General features: G+C 43.8%; 1 protein-coding gene across 1 annotated transcript in view; it reads left to right on the forward strand.

Annotated features, from left to right (window-relative positions):
• Window positions 1–577: 577 nt before the first annotated feature.
• MAPRE2 (microtubule associated protein RP/EB family member 2) overlaps window positions 578–17012 on the forward strand; it is a 160075-nt gene continuing 143640 nt past the window's right edge. The window contains exon 1 of the mRNA XM_011222881.3: window positions 578–598. The gene's annotated coding sequence lies outside the window, so the exon portion shown is untranslated. The remainder of the gene's footprint in view (window positions 599–17012) is intronic.

The following is a 17012-nucleotide window of genomic DNA, read 5'->3' on the forward strand; positions in this document are numbered from 1 at the left end:
AAACTTACTATGATTGCATTATTAACCGTATTATTCGGTTTCGAATTGCTTGGTTTGATTAATAATGTTCATGACAAAATTCGTTTGCCCCTTATTATCAGTTGTTCCCCAGGTATGAGTACAAACACTTGGTCTAAAAAGAGGAAGCGCGCCGGTTAAGGAGCAGGCCCCCAGCTACAGGTACTCAATTCAGGGTGTGGCGTCACCTTTTCAAGGCCCCTCTTCTCAGCGGAGCCGGCCTCCCCTCTCTTGGGTGGGGCCCAACAGCCCAGCTCCTTTTGGCCGGCACTTTATTCCATGTCACCAGCTCACTCTGGCTTCCAAGGGCCCTAACCGGCGTGCCACCTTCCGCCCAACCCGCCGACAGGTCACCTCGGACCAGCCCGGACGTGTCCTGGGCTGGGGTCTCCACTTGCCCTCCGCACCCTCGGGATAGGGTGGCGCTGGCCCGGCTCTCCTGGGTGGACTAGCGGAGCCGCGGCGGTGGCAGACGGCGAGTCACGTGCGGCAGTGGGGGCGGAGCGCAGCCGGCCGAGTGGGTGGAGAAAACAAAGCCCCCAGCTGTCAGTAGAGGAAGGAGGCGACAGCGCCGGAGCAGGTGAGTCAAGTGCATTTAAAGCGGTACCGCCCTGGCGCACCCCGACACCTCCTGCCCTGGCGCAGTCCCTCCCAGGCCGAGCACTGGCCGCGCCTCCTCCCGCAGCCGGGGGGCTGCAGTGTGCGGGTAGCGCAGCCGGCGGGACCCCGGGTCTCCCGCCCGGCAAGAAGTTGTGCAAGGGTCGGTGCCGCGGCTCCGGGGTGTGCACCCGCCGCGTTCTCGCGGGCTGCTCCTCTCCTTCGTAGCCTCGGCGCTGCGCACTGGGGGAGAGGGGAGGGAGTCGGACTGCCACGCTGGCAGAAGCAAAGTGGACTAGCTGGGGGGTGAGGGCCGGGGCTGTCCAGGACGGGGTCACTTAGCACTGGTGCGGAGGGGGCTGGGGAGTACGCGCCCGACGCGCGCAGACCTTGAGGCGCCGGAGTTGGGGCGCTGGGACTGAGAACCGAGGGCGCTGGCAGGGGCCGCGCGCTTCTGGCAGACCAGGAAGTGCAGCGCGCTGGCGCTTCCCTGCAGGGGATCAAACCCTGGACCCCCGACCCTGCCACCGCCCCGGGTGCTTGCCCTCGGCGGAGACGCACCCCACTGCTCCCGATTCCGACTCCGGCTCCGGCTGGTGCTCCTGACGCCCGGGACTTTGGGAGCCGGGTCTGGGGAAAAGAGAACGGGTTGTTATTCTGAACCCAAGGAGTTCTTCTGCAGAGAGCTCCCTGGGCGCAGGGCTAGGACTACTCAGCGACTCCCCACTCTGCTTCCGTAGGAAATTCTTCAGTCCACCCTTAGAAGGGCTGCGCCAAAGCCCAGAAATCCCACAAAGGGCTGGAAGGACGGGTGGGCACAGAAAGACCTTCCCCTCTGAATCTGGAGCGCTCCTTAATGCAGACTTTCAAATCACGAAAGGGCTAGTAGATTTGGTCACCCCTTGAGTCACTTTGCCAGTCCCGTGCCAAGTGCCGCCCAGCGCAGAAGGCAGAGCTATAACCTCGGAGGAAGGGGCGCTGCAGCCATTTGATCAGGAGGAGCCTTTGTCTTAACCCCCAGTCCCCTTCTGCTAGTCTTCGCCGGGTCAGTGGCGCGTGGAGTAATTAATATTCCCAACATTAGCCGTCCCTTCACCTCGGCACCAGCCAACACTGCTGTCCCCTCCCTGCGGGTTTTCTCCATCACTTGCTCGCGTCCTCTCTTCCAAAATCGTGGAACGTGGTCCAGACCTGCTAAGCAACAGGAGGTCACTAAACGCACTATAATGCAGTCACGTAAAATCAAGGGTTAAGTGTTCAAACCTGCACCCGCCCTCCCGCAAGGAGACGGAAGAACTTTCTTGATTAGCATAGTATCTACCCTGGGGCCGCGCTGAGAGGCGGCGGTTCGGTCCTAGCAGACGCGAAGCGTGCAGTCCCGTCTCGACTGTGCTTTGACGCAGCACCTGCTTCTAATCTGAGAGGACCCGAGGCTTGCAGCTTTGCCGAACAAGACTGTGGAATGAAACAGAACAGAGATCAAAAGGTAACAGAAAGAATAGAAACGTTTGAGATGCTTCTCCTGAGCACTAAATTTAGCTAAGTTTTTAGTGAGCTAAGAGGGGAGATGGTCCTTGTCGAGACAGCGTCCTTTCTAGAAATGTCCCCCTTGCTTTGCTTCGCAGGCGTTCTTTGTGACTGCCAAACTAAGTTATTAGGGATTATGTGTCAGTAGGTCTCCAAGAAAGGTTGGGAGGCCACTAGGTAGTCATTAGTTATGCTAACCTGGTAGGTTTCACTTGCATGGGAAGAGTGATGCTTCTCCAATGCAAAGGTTCCCAAACTTTGCTGCCTATTAGAATTACCTGGGGAGCTTTGGAAAATCCTGATGTCCACATGTCATCCCACCTCATTTAAATCGGACTGTTTGGTGATGAGAGCCAAGCATCCGGTTTGTTGTTTTATTAATCTGCAGGTAATTTCGTTGTGCAGCATAGTTTGAGCACCACTGACGCGCGCACACACACACAAACACACACACACACAAAGAGTTCAGTGGCCAGCAGCTGCAAGCGATGCTAGACAAGATGCCAGTTTAACTACTTGGGCGGGTGGGGAAAAGACGCTGAAACTGGAGTTGCTGACGAATGCCTTAGGGCGGGGGACTGTCGTCTGGCAGCTTGGCTGGCGGTGACACCTGCCACATCATCTTTCACCCTCTCTTGCCTTAGGTCCGGTTCTTATTGGAAAGATCGAAGTTCACTGTCATGCATGGTTTCTGCGCGGTTGTTAAGGAGACGGGTAGAAACTTTCATTCCCATGATGACTCACGTGCAGAGGCAGTGGGGAAACCCAGCAGAAACTAACTGGGAGCAGCCTGGTGAGTCAGCAGGCTGCACTCCAAGGCGGAGCCCGGGGAATAGGAAGTAATTACATCCAGTATCTTATTGACGCGCACTATTCCACTCCTTTGAAAGCATATTTGAATATCTGATCAGGATATGTTTGCTTGTAGAAGCCAGTCCCTTTTCCAGCACCCTATTCTACCAGCTTCATTATAATGCTCTTCTCCTGTTAGAAGGGGAAACAGAAAGCCAACTAGACATCTTGTAATTCCCTGGGTGGGAGGCATAAAAGAAAAAGAAAGAAAACAGCTGGAGAGTGCTTCGGACTGGTTTGGGTTATTTCAATTATGTGACGTAGGGAGGATGAATTTGTAGTACATAAATGTTGAATACAGAAAAGTCAAATACTGCTTGATTACACACCCAGTGGTGGATTAAAGGATCTATTTAAATGGAAATGCTTATAGCTAACATTTTGCAAGAAATTTTGTTTCCTACTAGCCACAATTTCTTGCTTAAAAAAAAATTTCCTAAGGCATACATGACCATAATAAGATACCCTGCTTTAAAATGTACACAGATTATTAAACTTATTTTTCTTATTTTTATTACTATTAACTTCAATTTTTATACCTCTCCTTTCTTCATTATTCTTTATATTACCACGACTCTCAGTGCCTGGAACACAGCAAGCCTTCAATGTGGTCAGCCTTAGAATTTTGTTCGAATCTCTCATAGCGCCTATGTACCCTGCTTGGTCTCCTCTCCTAGGGGCCTTTGTGTCTGTAGCTCCCATAGCACAGAGCATAAGATCTTTCATGCTGTGGATGGTACTTGTTTATACTGAACATTATCAAAAGATGGGGAGACCATTTGTAAGCAAGGCATTCTGAGTACATTCACTTTTGTTATTCTCCAAGACAGACATTCTGGATATGGAGGAGCCGAAGGTCTGTTTCTGTTCTTAAGTGCTATAAAACGGTAGCTCATTTTTTCATTTACAGTTTTACATAAAACAATTTAGCATTGTTTTTAACATAAAATAATTTAGTTAAAAACAATTTTACTAGTAATTGTCATACATAACTACACTCTCATAGATCGAAGATTCACTTCACAAGTTTGCTCTCTGCCAATTATTATGGAAAAAAACCAAATATCCAACTCTGTGGATGCTTAAAGGAATTCATGAAGTGAGGAGAGTTATTTCAGAGCACAGGACAAGTAGGTAAGCAGCTTTTATTGTCATTGGCCTTCATTAAAAATAGCACAAGTATATTTAAGTAGCCAGCATGTTTAAAAATGAGAAGTCAGTTGTGTTCTTTGACAGATGCCACCAAAAATAAATGTTAATAAGAACTTCCAAAGGCCAAAATGATGTAAATGACCCCATTCTCATTTCCGTGTAGCTTAGAAGAGGCACTGGGGATGCACAACGTTCCCATCCCTTTTTTGGGAGGTGTAAGATATCGAAGGCTGGAATGTAGTCTAGAAGGCTGGGTCTAACCCAGATCAATCAGAAACCGTTCATCAGAGGCTGGTGTAAGCCTAGTTCTGTAGTGCTTACAAGTGGGCCAAAACGAGGGAGGTAGAAAGAAGGCGTGTCATCTCAATTTTAAAAACTCTCAAGTTTTTGAGAACAGATGAGAATTACCCAGTTTTTTTTTTAACTTTAAACTTATACAGCCCTTTGGTCTTTTTTTTTTTTTTTAAGATTTATTTATTTATTTTAGAGAGAGAGAGAGAGAGCACTAGTGGGGTGGGGTAGAGGGAGAGAGAACCCGAGACTCTCTACTGAGTGCAGACCTCGCTCGAGATGGAGCTCAGTCTCGATCTCTGGACCCTGAGATCATGACCTGAGCTAAAACCGAGAGTCAGAAACTTAAATAACTGAACCAGCCAGGCGTCCCCAGCTCTTTGGTCTTATTAACGTGTTAGAGCCTAAACAGATCTGGGTAGATAGAATTCCCATGTACCAAAAAGCACAAGTCCCAAATTTAAATGACCCACCAAAGTGGTGAGAAACCTGGGGTACTGACTCCTTGTTCAGTGTCTATTATATCATGCAGCTGTTTCTTGACTAGGGTTGGATATAATCTTGCTTGGAGGTTTTGGCTAGGCAAGTTCAGTTCTAATTCTCTGCTCCCTCCTTAAAATCGGAGAAACTATTTACATACTTCATGCTCTCACATGCTCTCGCGAAGTCATCAACCTTTGGACTAAGCCGACGCCCTGAGCCATCTTTAGCTTCTTCTCCAGATAACCAAAGTAGAAGTTTCAGAATCTTTGCCCAAATCATAGAAGCATAAACTCTCTTGTTTAAAGGGCCCTTACGGGTTCTTCACACTATCCAACAAAAACAGAAATGCCCTGTACGGCATCTTTACTAAATAGTCCTTCAGTTTCTGCTTCGGGGTCTCCCTCACCACATGTTCCGTCCACAGAGCATTCTCTGCAGCCTTCGCCCACTGGAGACCACAGAGAATAAAATCCAACTCTCTTATATATTTACCTGCAACCCTCTTAAACACTTAAAGTGAATTTATTCTCCTTAATCAGGAAAATCTGGCTCTGGTATTTCAAATCTATTCATTGCACACATTTTTTTGCTCCAAATTTGCAACCATAAATTTCAAGAGAAGTCTTCAAAATTGTGATTTGTTACACCAGAGTTCTAGAATATGATTATTGGTAGATTTCCTCTCAGCACGCCTAATCACCTGCACACTTCAAAATGACTACTGACCCTAGGCTTGTGTTGAGTTGGAACCCATGGCTCCATCTGTTTCGGAAATCAGCAAACGATGGCCCTCTGTCTGTTGTTGTCTGTCCTGTGAACTAAAACTCATTTTTTTTTTTTAATGGTTGAAAACATATCCAAAGAAGAAAAATATTTTGGGATCCTGGAAAATTATACAAAATGCAAACTTCAGAGTGCGCAATGGTTTAATTGTGCTACAGCCGTACTTTTCTACTTTCTACTTGCATGTTGTCTCTGGCTGCCTGTGTGCTCCTGCAACACGGGAGTGGCCCCAAACACCGAATGGGCCACAAAGCCTAAAATATTTATGAAATATTGACATGCGACGTTTGCACACCCTTGATTTATTCCCATTCAACATACTTCAGTTTTAAATGAGAATTTGCTCACTTAAAGCCCTCATCTTTTTTCATTTTTTTTCCCTTTAGTGAAGGGAAAATAATTTGTTTCCAAACATAGGTAAACTAATCACTCCAGATACTTTAGTTTCATATTTCCCTTTGGTGCGTATAGTACTTTTCTAAATAATATATGAATTTTTGTGGTACAGTCAACTGTAACACTTCTGAACCTTAACAGGACCAGACAGTGCCGTGCTAACTGACATCGAGCTATGTCACTGTTTCCAGTGCTCCAGAAAGTGGGAAAACACAGCCTTGACAGCAAGCCCCGAGTGACACTTGCCTTAACTCTTTAGCGGTAGGAACTTCCTGTTTCTCTTTCCTAACCTGTGAGGGCATTTTTTTTCCTGCTTATTCGATTTAGTATATGAAGGTGTAATTTGAAGATGTATTGAGATTTGAGATTTTTTTTCGAAGACTATTTATTTGAAAGAGACAGCGAGAGCATAAGCAGGCAAGAGGGTCACAGAAAGATGGAGAAGCAGACTCCTCCTCGTGGAGCCGGAAGCGGGGGAGGGGGCTCCATCCCTGCCCCCCTGCCCCCCATCATGACCTGAGCCAAAGGCAGCTGCTCTACTAACCGACTGAGCCACCCAGTCGCCCCAGGTTTGAGATTTTCATTGACTGTCACTTTATACACTTAAAACATGATGTGGAAACTTGCTGTTCTTGAAAATAGCACTACTCTTCTGAAGTATACATTTAAGATCAATTGCTCGCTACTTATAAAGGCAGTGCTCATTAAATAATAAGCAGATTTTCATATAGTCACTTATATCACTAGAGGCTGGCAATATGCCATGGACAATTTAGTTTGAAATTTCCAAATTCAAAAACAGATCAGATTATGATCCAGAAATTCAAATTATTTGCCTTCTGCCCAAGGCTGGACAGATTACTATTAAGATTCTAGAAAGAATATTTGAAAGAACAATAACTACATTGATAGGAACTTGTGTTACTTTTTTTATTTTAAGTGTTGCCTCATAAAATTTCCTTCAGTTAAGAGAACTTCCTCTTTTTGATGACTTGTTAATGCCACCGACTGCAAATGAGTTTCACCTAGATTAAGAGAGCACTTTTAAGGGTTATATATAACTGGTCCTCTTTGTCCCTTCCAAAATCAGTACACCTACAATTTAGAAACCAAAAATGGTGGTTGGGGTTCCTTTTTCACTAGATCAAACATGGATTATAAATAGTGTAAAGTTTGAGGTACCTGAGATAAACTAAATAATTTCTAAAAACAAAACCAAAAAAAAAAAAAATTGTAAGGGTATTTAACTCCATCCTAGGACTGTTGGTAGCAATGGCATGTAGATAACTAATGCCCAAGGTGACTTAACCCGCTCTTGCTCCTGGAGTAACTGGGGAAGAAGGATGAAGGGAGACAAATGAAGACAGATTGTGTAACTAGTTCAAGTGAAAAGTAACTTTCCTCCCTTATCATAATTTAGATTTCACATTTTATTAACTACATTTTGTTTAATATAGCTTGTGCCATATATAGATCACGTGTAGCTCTCTCCAAAGTAGTTCCAAAATTAAACGGTATGGAGAGTCCTCAAAAAGTTAAAAATAGAACTGCCTTATGCTCCAGCAATCACACCACTGAGTATTTACCTGAAGAATACAAGAACACTGATTCAAAGGGACAGGTGCATCCCTATGTTTATAGCAGCATTATTTACAACAGTCAAGATACTGAAACAGCCCAAAGGTCCATTGATTGATGAATGGATAAAGAAGATGTGGTGCACACACACACACAGAAATACTATTCCATTGTGAAAAAGCATGAAATCTTGTCATTTGCAGTGACATGGATGGCTCTAGAAAGTATAATGCTAAGTGAAATAAGTCAGAGAAAGACAAATACCATATGACTTCACTCATACGTGGAATTTAAGAAACAGAACAAACAAGCAAAAAGAAAAAAATAAGAGAGAGAGGGACAAACCAAGAAACAGGCTCTTAATTATAGAGAATAATCTGCTAGTTACCAGAGGGGAGGTGCATAGAGGAATGGATTAAATAGGTGATGGGGATTAAGGGGGGCCCTTGTTGAGATGAGCACAGGGTGATGTATGGAAGTGTTGGATCACTCTGTTGTACACCTGAAACTAATATAATGCTATATGTTAACTAACTGGAAATTTATTTATTTATTTATTTATTTATTTATTTATTTATTGAGAGGGAGAGACAGCGAGCATGCAAGGAGGGGTGGAGGGGTGGAAAAGGGGCAGGAGGAGAGGGAGAGAGAGAATCCTAAGCAGGCTCCATGCCCAGGGCCAAGCCCCACATGGGGTTTGATGTCCCATGACCCTGAGATCATGACATGATCTGAAATCAAGAGTCCGATACTCAACTGACTGAGCCACCCAGGTGCCCCATCACTAACTGGAATTAAAATAAGATTTGAATTAGAAAAGTAGTTCCAAAATTAAGAGCCTTCTTTTTTTTTTTTTAAAGATTTTATTTATTTATTTGACAGAGATAGAGACAGCCAGCGAGAGAGGGAACACAAGCAGGGGGAGTGGGAGAGGAAGAAGCAGGCTCATAGCGGAGGAGCCTGATATGGGGCTTGATCCCATGACACCGGGATCACGCCCCGAGCTGAAGGCAGACGCTTAACTGCTGTGCCACCCAGGCGCCCCCAAAATTAAGAACCTTCTTAAACTAATTGGATTTGACTATATTTTTACCAGAGTAAAAAATTCATAATTTTTAATTGCTTAAATAGGGGTAGAACACTCAAGCATTTTGCTAACAGGTAAACCTTGGTATTAACTTAGGATTAATTATAAACATCATGGCAAGAATGACTATTGGTATTTGGAGTTAGTAAGAGAAGGGAAAATCAGCCAGAAAAGGCAGATGGAAAATGAGGCAATTTCCTTTAGTTTTGCTAACGTATCTGAAGCTTTTTATTCGATGTCCTACATAAAAGTAAAACCAGAAGACCAGATTATAAGTAAAGGCTGTTTTCAACAACTGATAAGCAAGAGGTGAGAGCGTGACTGCAACCACCTGACACTTTCCTTCCTTCTTTCAAAGATGATCTTCAGTCCAATCAGCTCGCCAGAATTAGATGTATTAAGAAGCACCTTTCTTGATTCTAACCAACAAACCACTATCTCCATTTTCCCACTGATCTTCTTCAGTCTTGGAAAGTGGAAAAGAAAGTGAGAGAGCTAGATGGAATACCTTTCTGCTTTGTTCCCCTTGGTCCTTCCCCCGGCCCCAAAGGAAACTGTTGATAGAAGACTTTTGTTAGTTTCACTTCCGGCTTGCCTTCTATCTTAATTTTTTTCTTAAGTGTGGTCTTCTGGGCACAAATCTTCTAAAAGGAGTTTCCACACATCAACAGCAGTAGTAACCACGTGCTATATGTGTTATTGGCAAATCCAGAAAGCCATTCCCTGTGCAGTTGGAATGTTTAAACAACCCTGTTAGTGGGTCTGTTAATTCTCCATGCCAGCATCTGTCCTCTCGGCCCTTCAGCGTTAGTTAGGACCCGGAAGTGTGTGCGTTTACCTTGGGTTGCGAGGTGAAATAGAGGATACCCAGTTAAATCTGAATTTTAGATCAATAACGATTTTTTTTTTAGTTTAAGTATATATTACATATATGTATTACATGGGGGTACGTACACTCATACTAAAAAAAACCGAATCTTTTATCTAACATTCAAACTTAACTGGGCGTCTCATATTTTTGGATGTTTGAAGTTTGGTTTTATTTTTCTTTTCTCTTCTTTGTTTTTGCTAAATTTGCAACCCTACTCTTATCTAACAGTAAATCTCAAAATGCCTCACTTTCCCGGTCTGTAAAATATCTGATCTGAGACTATATGTCCAAGATAAAAAAAGTAGAATGTCTGAGCTGCCTTCACCTACTAAAGAAAAAATCAAGCCATTATCTGAAGTTTTCTGCACAACTTACCTAATTAAGAAGGGAGATGAAAAGTAAACCCAGAGCTAGAAAATTAGCAATCTTATTTTGTAAGATACTATAAGGTACTTTCTATTCTTTCACAGACCTTCTAATATAATAGATACATCGAAAAGTAAACTTATTAGCAAGTGGAGTACTTGAGAAATCATCAACCACGTCCACATGACTAATGAAAGTTCCATGCTAAGCAACATTCCATGATCTCAAGTGATTCCGAGGAAGTTCAGTCCCAGGGGATTCCAGTGTGCCTCGCTGGTCTAGTCGTGTGAGCTCCCAGAAGCTGCAGTTCAGTATTGACCAGGAGCATCTTAAAATGCAGATTTCAGGCTCCACCCCAGACCTCCTCGATCAGTCCTCACTTTAACAAGATCTGTAGGCGATTCACATGCACAGGGAAGTTTGAGAAACCCGGAAGCAGAGGATTCACTTGTTCGTACATAAATTTGGTTTACTACCACGTTGAAATAATCCTTAACAAAACTCTAACACCTAAGACGAAATCATTTCTTTTGATCAAATATCTTTGATATGCAACTATTTCGATTTTCTCTTTATGAGGATTCTAAATGACCATTTCTAATATTGTTTTATAATGAACATATTTAACAAAATAAAATAAATGTAAGTTTGAAAAAGACTCTCATAAGGACTAACTAGACAGCCTGTTATGAATAAGATTCTGGTTTGTCCTTAATTAATAACCCATAAATTAAGTGGCACACACTTCCTGGTCCTCAAATCACCAGCAAATCTCCTGTGTTTCTTCATTTCGCATATTGTAAGTTTCATAAGAATATTTATATGTCAACACCACGCACATATGTATTTGTATCTAGATTCCTTTAAAACTGACAGAGAGCATGTAGTTTGAGCCTATGGCAAATTCCAAACTGCTCTTGTGAAATTTGGAGTTTTAAAAAGTCATAGAAATGTTCCCATAGATTTTAATTCCTTTTGAGTTTGAAATCACTTCCTTATGCCTGCCCGCCCGTTTTTTTAGAAGTTACTGTGCTGTGGGGCACCTGGGTGGCACTCGGTTAAGCAAATTGACTCTTGGTTTCAGCTCAGGTCGTGATCTCAGGTCGTGATCTCAGGGTCGTGATCTCAGGTCAGGATCTCAGGGTCGTGATCTCAGGCTTGTGAGTTGGAGCCCCAAGCCAAGCTCCGCACTCAGCACAATGTCTGCTTAAGACTCTCTCTCTCTTTGCCCTTCCCCCCAAAATAAATACATAAATCTTAAAAAAAAAAAAAAAAGCTACAGTGTTGTATCACAGAAAAAATTCTGGAACTGGAGCAAGAACATCAGAAAAGCCTGATGCTGAAAACTAGTTCCGCCACTAACTGACTGGTTGTCTTTGGAGATGTTACTTAACATCCTTAACCAACATCCCTCGAATTAAGTTTTCACATCTGTCAGAGACAGTGGAGTCTGGCATTGTCTCACAGGATTCTTGTAAGACTCAGATAACGTGTGAGTCTTTATGAGGACTGTATTATGTATAGTAACAGAGTCGTAAGATTTGTTTAATGGTTTTCAGATAGGGCTAGCAGTAGACTAAATATTGTATATGTATTTTCCTGCAACACATCTAACTGGGAAGGAAGGTGATGTTAATTTTAAGAGTTCCATTTATGCACTGGGAATGGAAACATAGAGCATATATCTTACAGACTTCTAGCTTATGGCTCTATGTCCTCAATAACCACAACCTTCCTTCTGCTCCTCAGAAACAACGTTGTCCCCCTTGCCCGGGACAAGGACGTGCCCTGGGACACCAAGCAATGAATTCCTCATCAGGGTGCTACTCTTCACTCTGTGAAGGCAAAAGACACAACATTTGGTGCTTTTATTTCTCTCAGAATTCTATATAATCCCCTCTGCATTTTTCCCCAGCAAAATTTACTAAAAGATTATAAAAACATGCTTCAATATTTTTAATTATTCACCTCTTTTTCTAAAATATTACCCCTTCAAAACACACATCTTTATGTAGTGAGCATAACCGAGTCACTACATAATTGTTGCAATCACTTACTAAGTAGCTCTCTATCCTATCCAATCACATAATCCGAAATTGGAGGAAGCCACGTGGTCATTCTGTCAAAAGACACCCCGGTACAGAATCCGCCCCCCCCCCAGCACTTGGGAGAAACTAAGTTATCCTTTTGCTGTTGTTTTAATAAATACAACATAAGGGGCACCTGGGTGGCTCAGTTGGTTGAGCGACCGACTCTTGATTTAGGCTCTGGTCATGATCTCAGGGTCATGAGACGGAGCCCCTGAGCAGGCTCCGCGCTGGGCACGGAGTCTGCCGAAGATTCTGTCTCTCCCTTTCTGCTCCACCTTGCATGGGCACACACTTTCTCTCAAATTAATTAATTAATTTAAAAAATCATATCTTAATAAAGCTAAATTATAAATAAATAAAACATAAGACACATTAGCAAGAGTTTGAAAAAGATGAGAAAGGGGCATGAGGCGTGCCACTTCTAATCTTACCACCTCTGTGCAACTATAAAAAAAAAGGATTTCCCTTTTTGTGTAAAGCTCTTATTGACTATATTCACATTTAACAATACTTCACATAAACATTTTCCTTAGCATGTTGAATGTTATCTGCCACATCCAGCATAATGTTTCTAGCTTCAGTGTCTTTGCACAGCTTTCTGCCTGGGGTGTCTTCCCCTAGTGTATAGTTAGGCTCAGCCTTTGTCTCAGCTCAGCTGTGAGTCCCTGTCTTAGCTCAGGTGTGAGTTCCTCGAGGTCCTTGCGGCGCAGAGAGCGCTCCACGGACCAGCGACACCTGCGTCACCTGGGAGCCTCCTACAAAGGCTGAAGCTAGGCTTCCATCCCAGAGATTCTCAATCAGAATCTGTACTGTATTAAGATACTCAGGTGTTATGGATTAACATTTGAGAAAGATTGTTCTGTAAAGCCTTTCTGAGCCTCCTGACCGCCCCCACCTCCCGCGGGCCCGCCCACCCGTCCAGGATAGGTCAGGTGACTCACTGCGGTTTGCCTTGAATTCCCCGCACATGGGCTTCCCCAGCGCATAAATGGGTTGGAGACGGGGATGGACTCGTATTGCTCTTCAGGTCCCCAGGTTCGAGCGCGGCGCTTGGCATGTAAGCTTCAATACTTGGAGTTGTTTTACCGTTTTCTGACACCGCGGCTTTGTAGATGAAAAGATACAGGTGAAAATTTTCTTTCATGCTGGGAAAGTGGGTAGTCAGGCAGGACCCTCTGGGTCGCAGTCTGGGAGTCCCCTCTATGTGCGGTCTCTACTGTGGAAAATATAACTAGTTGGGGGAAAAGAAATGCATCCTTCTGTGCGAATAATTTCTGAAAGTCCACTGTTGGAACTTGATCCTTTTTGCAGAAGGTATTGAGTATCTGTTAGCAATGTCTCCGGGAGAAGCCCCACTTTACACTTGGCATCGGGGCTGAGCAGCTGGCAGATTTCGGTAAGCATTTGGTACGACCTAGAGAGAAAGATAATGGTTCTCTGATGGGAGAAGATAGGGCGCTCTAGTAGGTGTTAGGAAAGTTAAATGGTGGAATGTTGGAAAACAACTTCTCATCCTGACAGATGTTACAATAGGTTTTATCTTGAATCCTACCATAAGATCTTCCACTTAAAAAAACGTTATCTATAAAAATCTCAGGATAGGACCTTCCCCCCCCCTTTCATTGAGTCCTCCTTTCAAAGGAAACCGCTGATACCCTGGGGATTTCTCCCCCCCCCCCATACTGGTTTTAAAACCATAGGCAAGGTGCAGGTCCTTCTACATGGAGGTTTCTGAGCTCCTACTAAAATTAAAAGCTGAACTGTGGGGAGCTTTCTCTGTATTCAGGAACCATTTGGTCCTTTCATTGTGGAAGGAACGCTTTGTGAACTCGGGATGGACAATCTGATAGAGGGAGGCTCAGACCGGGAGGCTGCTGTTTTGAATTAGCAGAAGACTGATAAGGGCTTTGGAATCCAGTTGTATCCACAAACAAGAAATGTCTGTCCTGCGGAGCTATTGTTTGTCTTATTTGAAAGGAACAAGAGGCTCCTGGTACTGCTTACCAATGGCTTTCACAATTAGCCTCATAGACCATGAGGAATAGAACTATATTCAAGAGTGTGTGGCTTCTTTTCCCCTTTGGGAGCCCGTCGCTGTGCTGACCCATCACCATGGACACCAGCTTCAGCTGAGTCGTGAATCTGAGTCTGGTTTCCCTTGCTTCTGAGTGTATCAGGTTGTTTTTCTGTTCTAAGCTGCTTATGTGAGTGCCTGGGATGATGCTATTCACAGTAATATGCCCAGACAGGGACCTTGGGTGGGGCTTTTAAGAGTCCTTTGACACCTTCAGACTGTACCTTGTTGAGCAATCTGACGCAGGTGAGCCATGCAGGATGGGTAGAACTATTGTGTTCTCCACACTGTGACCTCAAGCCTAAGTCCATTTGAGTCATATTTTCCCACGGGGTTTGTGGCCCATCCCAAAGGAAAGACATTCTTAATACCTTAGTCTTGTGAAGTTTAGTGGAATCTGAAAGCCATGTGCATTTTTTTGGTTTTTCACAGTTGGGAGAGTTTGTTTTTAAATGGTGAGTAGTTAATAACTTTGTTGCTCACTAATTTTGTGTGCCTTTGGGAGACTTTTATGCTTGGCCCTATCTGAAAAAACTGCAGATTTTCTAATGATCATGCATAGAGGCTCTAGAGATTAAAAAACAAAGGGGAAGTTAAAATTCCATTTGCAAAGATTTAAAGTATTAGGGAAATGATAGTCAAACCAAGAGGAAGCAGCAACATCTACCAAAACACTCAAAAGAAAAAAAAAACGTGATTAAGGAGTTAAGACAAAAAATGCTTGTCTCTACCCCCTTAACCAATGATCTTCTTTTAAAATCTTTGCAAGTTAGGCACAATACCATTCCTGCTATTCTTAATAACAAGTCAACTTAAATTGATTATAGGAGGACCTGGGTCTTGTCCCAGCTCTGCTTAAAGTGCAGTCCAAAACCACTCAATCCACCTGTGACCTATACTCGCCTCAACCAGGCGGGTATCTTACCTTTTACCTATGCTTTCCCCATAAGAAATCACAGCACTCCAAAAGCCAGTTGTTAACCCATCTTTCTTAGGATAAAATATAATAGAAAATGTAATGGGACCTGGACTTTTTCTTGAGAGAATCCATAAGGTTTTCAACACATGAGGAAAATGCATTATTTTGATAGTACATTAACACATTGAATTATTTGAATTGCAGTAGGCAGAAGTAGTGGTAGGATGCAAACTTCCGTTTAACATAGGAAGAATGCCATTGTAGCTCAAAATGTGAAAGTAGTGTGATTTTTGGCAAAGCAGGCACATTTTAAAGAGCATCCACTTGGATACCCTGCTGAGCTCACTTTGCCCCATGCGTGTAGTTGTCAGCATTCTGTCCTCTCCCCGTCCATCGGCCTGGGCCATACAGAGATCCCATATCTTACCCTGTTAGAAAGAAGGGAAGACGTGGGAAAAAGAGGACTACTGACCCAGTCCAGCAGTGCATTGTATTGAGCTGCCCCAAAGTACAGGCAGAAACAAGAGCCCTGCATCCTCCTGGCACTCAAGCATATTGTGCTCATGGGAAGGCTAGGGGATGCATTAGCTCTTCCCATGGGGAGCAAAAAGGAAGCACCTTGGGGGATGGGGAGGAAGAAGAAGGCACAAAAACTAACTTCTCTAGGGAGGACTCAAAAGATTTGAAAGAAATAAGAATCTTAAAACCCTGCATTAGGAACAATGTCGATAAAGTATGAAATTCCTACAACGATCTGAGCTAGCTAGCATTCAACCTAAAGCGAACGGGAGTTCTACTTGTGGTCAGAAGATAGTTTTGTTCTTTGCTTCCCACTCCCCCCCCCACCCCCGCTTCCACTGCCAACTTTTAGAGATGGTGGTCAAACCACGGGGTTTGCTGAAGTCACTGACTACAGAAAAGGCCACAGATAGGCTTCACAAGGGCCAGTGAGGGTCAGGCTCAAGGCCACGTCCACAAGATCCCTTCAGATGGGCATTCTCTCCCATTCTTTCTAAGCCATTGGTTTTCCCTAGGGTTGATTCTGCTTTGGCATTTCCTCATCCTATAACTAATACTCAGATCCAATTGACAAGGAAGATGTGTTCAAACAGTGATGATGAACTTGAGTATTTTCCACTTACACAGAAATCTGCAGTAGCTAAAGAATTCTTATACGTAGTATTAACACCCTAATTCTGCACTTGACAGAAAACGAAGAACTGGAGCCCAGAGTTTAAATGGTATACCCACAGTCACATATGAGGGGGAAACCTCAGTCCCAGGGAATTTTACTCCAGGTGCAATCTCTTTACAGCAGGCAGGTTTACAAATGATAGTTGGATTCCCCGAGTAGCCCTCAAAGGTCCCTTTAACTCCTAAAACTACTGAATTGTGACAACCTCCTATTTCCCATTGCAAGATGCATGGGGTTTCAAAAAATTGGTTGGTAGATCCATTTTGGGTACATAGCCCACCACAGACGAGGACTCAATATGCTGGCATTTCTCTCGGTTCGAAAATGCAAAGTGCACCTACAGAAGTCCTCAGGACTTGTCCTGGGCGTGTTGTTAGAAAGTGCTGGCAATCTCAAAAGCCTAACCTGCTACTTTTAGGCAGAATGGTAATTCAAGTATTCTAGAGTTTACTAAAATATTTAGCTGTTGCAAACTTCTTTTAAAAAAAAAATTGTCAGAGCACAAGCAAGGGGAGCCGCAGGCAGAGGGAGAAGCAGGCTCCGCTCTGAACAAGGAGCCCAATACGGGACTTGATCCCAGGACCCTGGGATCATGACCTGAGCCACCCAGGCGTCCCACTTTTGCAAATTTCTTGTTTTTTGCTCCTTTTTTGCTTTAGAGGGACTACTTGGTAGTTCACCCTCCTATCTCTCACACACACTGGATGTATGTGTGGTAAACTCAGCTGAGTAT

This window comes from Ailuropoda melanoleuca, chromosome 14 (genome assembly GCF_002007445.2).
Source record: "Ailuropoda melanoleuca isolate Jingjing chromosome 14, ASM200744v2, whole genome shotgun sequence".
Classification (NCBI taxonomy): Eukaryota; Metazoa; Chordata; class Mammalia; order Carnivora; family Ursidae; genus Ailuropoda; species Ailuropoda melanoleuca.